Genomic DNA, 9,023 nt, shown 5'->3' with positions numbered 1-9,023 from the left:
ATGTAAAGACCATCCCTTTGATGCAGCCATAGCAATGACTGCTCTTATAGTTGTCATCCTTGCAACCGGACTGAATGTTTCTTCATAATCAATGCCATATGTTTGTGCAAACCCCTTGACTACTAATCTTGCCTTGTATCTATTCATAGAACCATCTACATTGTGTTTCACCTTATAAACCCACTTACAACCAATTGCATGCTTATCTTTAGGCAAAGGTACCAATTCCCATGTAGCATTTTCTTCCAAGGCATCCATTTCTTCATCCATGGCTTTCTCCCATTTTTCTTTTCCCATGGCTTGCTCAAAAGAAGTGGGTTCTGGCTCCTATATCACTTTGACCATATATGCATAGTGAATGGCTGTAAATCCATCATATTTCAACCTATCCACAGGACACCTAACTCTGGTAGACCTGTGCAAAGTAGATTCACTCCCAGGTTCTCTCAAAACATCCCTGGTCTTCCTTACTCCAGGTGTAACAATAGAAGGAATACCCAACTCATCATCAATGCTCTGTTCTGAGCCACTGGATTCACCATCCACATAAGAGTGACCTGCATTCACATCAAACATGGGCTGATCTACCTTCTCTTTTCCTTTTCGTGATACCTAAATACCAGATGCATTGCTTGGAGAAGATTATCCTGATCTCAATCTGCCTGTCCATGGCGAAGAATGTGAATCACTGCTAGAGGACGCTCCATGTCCACTAATATTTTGTGACTACTGCTGTGAATTCTGTGCAGCATTACCATTTTGTGCATCTACATCATCAATCACATTTACTGGTTTATACAAGCTACTCATCTCATCAAAAACAATATCTCTGCTCACTGTAAACTTACGAGTAGAAGGGTTATAGCATCTATACCCTTTCTACTGCAAAGAGTAACCAATAAAGATGCACTTCTCAGCTTTTGGATACAACTTGGATCTCAACTCATCTGGCACATGAACATAGGCAATGCAACCAAAAATTTTCAAATGAAAAATATTCGGTTTCCTACCAGTATACCTCTCCTCTGAAGTCATCCCATGTATTGCTGCAATGGGAGTCATGTTCATTATGTAGACTGCTGTAGCAACTGCCTCAGCCCAATAAAAATCAGGCAGGTCTTTTTCATTGAGCATGGCGCAAGATACCTCTCCAATATGCCTGTTTTTCCTTTCTGCAATTCCATTTTGTTGTGGGGTATGACTGCATGAATATTGCTGCTTTATGCCATACTCCTGCAGAAACCTTGCAAACTCATTTGAGAGGTACTCTCCCCCTCCATCTGACCTTAGGCATTTTATTTGCAGGCCTGTTTCTTTTTCAACCATAGCTTTAAGAGTTTTGAAATGCCCAAAAACTTCACTTTTCTTTTTCATAAAATACACCCAAACTTTTCTTCTATAGTCATCAATAAAAGTGACAAAATAATGACAGCCTCCAAGAGATGCAGCTTTAGTAGTCCACACATCAGAGTGGATTAATTCCAATGGCTTCTTACTCTCTTGAACATGTCTAGGAAATGGTTTCCTTGCCTGTTTTCGAAACTGACAGGCTTCACATACCTTATGCATTTCTGCAACCTTGAATTTTGGCAATCCTGCAATAATATTTTGGGTCTGCATTGATTTAAGTCGCTGTACATTAACATGACCAATGCGTTTATGCCAGATATCAATATCTGCAACTACACCGATCCCATGTGCAAACATTGCTGCACTCAATTCAGGCATGTCTGCATCCAATGTAAACATTATGCCCTTATTCTTTCCTTTTGCTATCAAGCGACCTTTATTTTTCATATCCTCAACAAAGCATCCATGGGAATTAAATCTGACTTGCAAGCCCTGCTCAACCATTTGACCAAAAGAAACCAGGTTCTTGGTGATATTCGGAACATGAAATACATCTGACATGTATTTCTTTTTTCCATCCTGCATAGACAAATGAATATTTCCAATCTGCACAATAGGATGTGCAGTATCATCACCAGTCTCCACAAATCCTGGTGTTTCCATTTTCCTTGCATCCTGCATCCATTCTGCATGACCTATCATGTGGTTTGATGCACCTGAGTCAACATACTACACATCGTTACTTTCTTCTGCACTTGTCACAGAATTGGTCATATGCTGCACCATAAACAAATGTTCATTTCTGTCATCACCATGTCTACTAGAAGATGCATAATTCCCTTGTTGCAGTTTTCCATTCATGATGTCATTCTACTTTTTATAGCAGTCTTTAGCCATATGACCCATTTTACCACAGTAGTAGCATTCAACATTGCTGTTAGCATTTTGCCCTCTTTGCCATCCACCACGACCTCTTTGGCTCCCCCTTCCTCTAGAGTTACCACGTCCTCCTCCATAGGACTGGTTTTCTTGAGTTTGCTGCATATTCTGATTTCTACCACGGCCTCCAAATCGGCCTCCTCTACCTCTGCCTCTACCTCTTCCAACATTTGAGTAGAAGACAGCTTCTTTTGAAGTTCCTCCTGAAGAAGATGCACCACCATTTCTCTGCTCCTCAGAAATTAGAAGTGCAATCAACTCCTCAAAATCAGGAAATCTTTCACGAACGGAAATGGATGTTCGAAACTGTGCATAATCATTTCCTAGACCATTCAAGGTCACAGAAACTAAATCATCATCTTCCACTGGTGACCCAATGGAAGCAAGTGCATCTGCAATCTTCTTCACCGTCATGTGGTAGTCATTGATTCTCATACTTTCTCTTTGCACATTGTGCAACTCTTGCTTGAGCTGCATTTTTCTAGCTTGTGTATTTGTGCTATACATTTTTTACAACGTATCCCATGCCTCCTTTGGCGTACTTGCATCCTGAATATGCACAATCATAGAGTCTGAAATACTGATAGACAGCCAGTATATAACTTTCCTGGCTCTCTCATGCCATGCTTTAAATGCCTGCATTTGCTGTTGATTGGGAACATCAGGAAGAACTGGTTCTTCTTCATTTCCTGCAACAAATTTCCAATATCATTTTCCCATAAGGAAATTCGTCATTCTAAACTTCCATGCTTGGAAGTTGTTCTTGTCAAGCTTTTCAGTTACAATCTGTGAAAGAGAATCAAACGCCATTACAGAACACTACAAAAAATTCTGTCACTGCAAAAAACACAGCTTCACCCTCACAAGGGAAAATCTGCAAAACTGGCGAAAGTGGTATTTGACCACACAGTCACTTCCTAGTGACGATTTTGCATAAACAGGAAACAAGGATGATTCTGTAACTCCCAATGTCTCTGCACACAAGCATACGATGCAATTTTTGTGGTAACTTTTCACTTACCTGTAGAACAGTGGTTGCACAGCATAAAACAGGGCCTTTTCTTGAGTGCGTGCAGAAAACTTTCACCTCCAAAACAAGCCCCGAAATGGCCTCAAATCAAAAAAACAGAGCAACCTAGGGCTAAAGCCCTATCCCGCAGCATATACTGCCCTCTTGCTACACCATGAAGGGCATCTCAATCTGAGACAATGCACTCTTGCACTTTCCAGCTGTGCTACCTGCAGAGACTTGCTCCCAAAACAGAAAAATGAAAGCAACACTGGTCCTCTTACCAGAACACCGCGAACTTGGTTTGCTTTCTTGAGCTCCTTACCACGAACAAGGCTCTGATACCATGTCAAGATTGCGGGAGAGAAGGAAGGAGTCTCACTTGTAGCTTTCTTGCTTGCACAATGGGGGAATACACACACATCTGGAGGCTGAAAATAGTTTTCATCTTCTTAGTTGTGTAAGCCAAAAAGAACTCAAGTACATAGAAATAGAAGAACCCTATATATGGGTCTCAAACCAAACTCAACTAACTAAGGTGGCATACTAACTGAGCCACGAACTAGAGTAGATAAGGATAGCTGTCATCTAGCTATTATTCATGGGCGATGTACCAACCGCATCTGCAACTGACAAGTCGGTGACATAAATGCACAACGGTCACCTTGGCATATCACGAGTGGAGCTCGATATCTCAACAAGGAACATGCACGAATTTCAAAAATGATGAGCTAGACGTGAGGGACTTTCTAATCGAGATTGGGCAATATGACCTACAAAGCAAAGGTAGACCATCAAGGTAGGCCAGCCCAGGAGATCATAGCCAACCTTGAGGAAGAGAGGAAGCTATTAAACAAGCGTTACAATGCATGGTAGTATGCAATCAAGAGCAGCAAGTTAGAAACTTGTAGCAAGACATGGAGATGCGAGAGGCCCATCGAATACTAGCTCTAGTCAATAGGAACCAAACAGGACCAAACGTAGAGAGGGAGAAAGTGCTAGAAGCAGATCTTACATTGAGCGAGCTTCTCAACGAAGCGAATCCTAGACAACACCATTGCAGAGCAGAGTAGAGCAACTTTGACAACCTCATTGCTAGTAAGATTAGGAATCAACCAAGGCTCTAGGAGAGCTAATAAAAAATACTCATAGTCTCACGAAGTAGCTAGATAAGTATCAGCCTAGTGATGACCTGTATAGCTTTGTAGAGCAGTTTGAGCAAGCCTACAAGGAAAATGGTTGTTGGGGGTAAAGGCGCCTCTGCCTAGCTACCCATGTATTACTACACTAACAGTACCCGCCACTATAACTACAAGTGGCAAGCGCGTCGTCACCATCACTTTATTCTTCATTCTTTTAGTGACAATTAAAGGAAGGCTCGGTCACACATTGTGATTGTTGGAGTTCCCATTTGGTCTCTCTCTTTCTTGCTCTTGCTCTCCCGTCATAGCTCTTCCAAGAAATTTTTTATCCTTCTCCACTTTCAATTGGTATCAAAGCATTGCTTTCTTGAGCATTCCGACTTGGTTCATGACTCCTTTAGCTTCCTATTGATTACCTACACTCATTGGGTCTCCTTTCTGACAGCCATAGACGACTCTCTCGAGCTCTAGTCACTCCCTGGCTTCCCGATCGGCCCCTTTGAGCACCCTCAAGGCATTGCATCAGAGATTTTCTCTTAATTTGCTTCAAGGTTTTCATTGAAGTTCACATGTACAACAGGGTTTGCAAGAGCAGGGACAACCGTAGCTCCCACCATTGGAGCTTGTTCACACCATATCTTGCTTGAAACCTTTGTAGGCTATCTTGAACTTGCACTAGGCCTTCATTGGCTTGTGATTGAGCCCCCTTTCACCTTGGATAGCCTCAGCATAAGTAGCAGAAGCCACCAGCAACTCAACATGAATTTGTGTCTGTTCCTAGTAGCCCCTGGACAGCTCATCCTCCACTTTTCGATGATCATGGTTGCTTCCTTAAGCATTGTGGCATTCTTGGCAATGATCTTTGGCATGTTTTGAGCCTTGAAGAGGCCTTGAGCACTAAGATTGAGCTCCACATTGACCGTATATACAACAACATGCCTAGTTATGTTTGAAGCTGAAGCTTATTGAAGCATTGGAGCTCTCTCCTATACCGATTCATGCCCGTATGCCTATGCAATGCTTACCCAATGTTAGTGGATGTATGCCTAATGGATGGCACTAACTTGTTGCTAATTTGAGAAACTATATGCTCAGTTTTGAACAGTAAATCAGTGATGTACAACAGTGGGCTGAGGCCTATTACTTTATGTTTGCCTATGCCTCTTGGAATTGAGACATGCTTTGGACATGTACTTTGATGTATTGATCATCGGGGATCAACTTTGAGCTTGATATTTTTTCAGATCATTGGTTGAGCTTGAGCTCTACTTTGTAGCACTTGAATCTTTGTCTTTGGATGTATTTTGACATGCACCTCACTTATGTCTTATCGGTCTTGACATGCTTGGCTCATGCCATCTCTATACATGCTAGTTACATTGTGGAGGGGAGCTTTAAGCTCTACCCCGAGACCTACGGACCACTTATTGCTCAAGTGTTTCGAATCGAGTGGCCATGGCTACCTCTCACATAGCCGACGCGCAATGCCTACCTTACGGGTGTAGTGAGCTTACCTTGATGCTCGATCGAGTACCCTCCTCTTTCTTGCACACCGATAGCTCCACGATCCTTGAGGCAAGCTCAAGCAACCTCAATCCCTCTCCCATGAGCTTCATCATCCATAGCCACGCGCGAGACAAGAGAAGAGAAGAGAGGAGGAGAAGATGAAGAGAGAAGATGGAGAGCTTCTTCTCCAAGATCCCTCACTCTCACACAATCATTCCCTCACTCCCTCACACTCTCTCAATCCCTCTCTGAAGCACAAGCAAGAAGGCAAGAAACAAGAGAAGAAGAAGAAGAAGCTTTTGCCACACACAAGAATGAGCTTCCCATTCACTTTTCAACTTTATATACATGCCCTAATTTCCATGGGCGGTCATCCCCCTTTTTTACATGGCCGGCCCTTAGCCTAGGCCCATTTCCTCATTTCCCACCGTTCTAGCTATCCTATCCCCAACTAATGCATACAATTTGCACAGGAGTGAGCCTGGTGCTCTTTTACAAGGTTTTGGAAGTGTTTTCGCACTTAATGGTGCGCTTTTTATTCTTTTACTCTCCTTGGGCGACTCCAAGACTTCTTGAGGATCGTGCCCATGCATTTAATCTTTTCCCGGGTCTAGTTGCCATTTAAGGCGCCTTTTTCTTCTTTCCTCTTTTTCCATTTCCCACTCCTCTGTGTTGCGGTAAACACATTATCTTGGCGTTGATTGCTACTGTGGCTTACTTGGGCTTGACATTTGATTGCCCACAGCTTACTTTGGCTATTTCTTGGCTTGCCAGAGTTACAAGTTGGATGTACTTGATGTCTATATATGCTATGGATGGATGCTACACAACCTACATGCTTGAGATGTCTCATTGATGCTTGATCTTGGACACTTCTCACTAGTGCACTCTTACATGCTTTGTTCGAGCTTTCTTGCTTGACATTTATGGCTTTTGTGCCAGTAGGAGCATCTTGATACGCTTGATAGACATAGAGTAGGTGGGTTTATGCTACTTGAGCATTCAAACACTTGAGACTGGGATCTTCACTTGGATGTTGCATAGTTGATATGCCGTGGTCCTCACATATGTACTTGGGCTGATTTGGGCTTTGCACTCCCTGAGCATACACCTATTTGTGTCAGGTCTTACCAGTGTTGTGTACACTTTGCCCTATTATACAGGGGGTGTACTGGCTTACTAACGGATTCATTTGACATGCTTGGGTGTTTGCTTGATGTTTGTATGACTGTCATATGCTTATTTATGCTTGCTTGATGCTGGTTATACTTTGACAGTCAGTGGTTGACTTGGTGCATTCATTTTGCATGAAGTTTGCTCTCATTGTACCTGGCTATAATTTATTACAGCAAGCAGTTATGTATGGACTGACATGGAATTTTCATGCTAAATCATCCTGATTTTATGTATTTTTTATGGTACTTGGTGGGCAGCATCATTGACTATCAGTTGTGGTCATTTTGCATTGTTTTTTGGTGGTATTTTCGTTGTTTACAACAAAAAATAGCAAGCAGTTTTGAACTATCTGCACCATTTTTTGGACTGCAATATGGCATCTTCTTCCACTGACAGTGCTATTTTCAATATCACTAAGCATTGGAAGAGCCAAGTTTGGTAGGTATTGGTGTAGAAATCACAGATAAAATCACCAAATTGCATGGCGAGCAACCTAAAACTATAATTGATGAGATGAATGGATGGAACTTGATGAGTTATGCAAGTCCATCCTCATCTTGTCTCTCACTGAATAGGTGCATTACAATGTGGTTGAGGAAGCACAGAGTGCTTAACAGCTTTGGGAAAAGACCAAGAACCTCTATGACAGGAAAAGTCTAGCAAGTCAGATGTATTGGCTGAAGCAACTTATGGACCTGCGCATGAAGGAGAATATGACGATGTCTGCTCATTTGAGCCAGTTCCATGCTATTCTCAAGAACTTGACTTCGTAGGGCATTACCTTCAATGATGAGGTCACTCCATTTTTTTTACTTGGGACTCTGAATGAGTCATGGGATGTATTCAACATTGCCTTATGTGCTCCTGCTATTATTTAGAACTTGCCTGATGTAGAGAGTGCTCTTCTACAAGAAGAGATCAACTGTAAGAACTTGGATGCCTCTCCTGTGTTGCATGCTTTGACTATTATAGGCGGAGATGGTAATGGAAAGAATAACCATGGGAATGGCTGTGGTAGAGACTCATAGAAGTCTAGGTCTAAGTCACGTGGTAAGTTGCGCAGCAAATCTCGTGGGAGAAATGCTAATGTGACATGTCATCATTGCAGCAAGAAGGGTCATATAGTGGCTCTCCTCTTCTTCTTCTTTTTCTTATTTATTTTCCTTGCTTGAGCTTGTGCTTGAGAGAGGGAGTGTGAGAGTGTGAGGGAGTGAGTGTATGAAGGTGAGGGACCGGGGAGGAGAAGCTCTCCATCTTCTCCTCTCTTCTTATTTTCTCTTCTCTTCTCTTGTCTTGCTCGCAGCAATAGATCTTGGAGCATGGAGCTTGAGGATGGAGCTTGCTTGAAGCTTGCACTTGGATCGTGGAGCTACCGGAGTGCTCGAGAGAGGAGGTAACTCGATAGGGCATGGAGGTAAGCTCACTACACCCGTAGACATGGATGGTGCATCGGCTATGTGAGAGGTAGCCATTAGTGCTCAGCTTGGAACACTTAAAGCAATAAGCGGTCCGTGGGTCTTGGCGGTCGATTGCCTCTACAAAGTGTTCTCTCACTTTCAATAAGAATCTAGTTATTGAGAAACAAATTGGTGAAAACTATAGGTTTATTTCACAAAGAAAAAAAGTGAGGTGCCCTCTCACTTTCAATAAGAGACTAGTTGAGAAACAAATAGGTATGGGGATTTATTATATGAAGTAAGATGGAGAGGAAGAGTACTTCTAGTGAATTCCCTAATTTTTTAAACAACATGGAAGTTAGAGGTAATCTGTATACAAGTATACTCAAAAAAGATATGGTGTTATTGAAAGAAGGAACATGCAAATTATAGGACTTCCACTATTTTAGTGCATAGTGTGACAGTAGAGGAGAAGTTTACTAGCAAGAAACAAATTTGTCACAT

Source organism: Lygodium microphyllum, chromosome 22, assembly GCF_053477565.2.
Source record: "Lygodium microphyllum isolate KBCC chromosome 22, Lygodium_microphyllum_v1.1.10, whole genome shotgun sequence".
NCBI lineage: Eukaryota > Viridiplantae > Streptophyta > Polypodiopsida > Schizaeales > Lygodiaceae > Lygodium > Lygodium microphyllum.
This window is presented reverse-complemented; position numbering follows the sequence as displayed.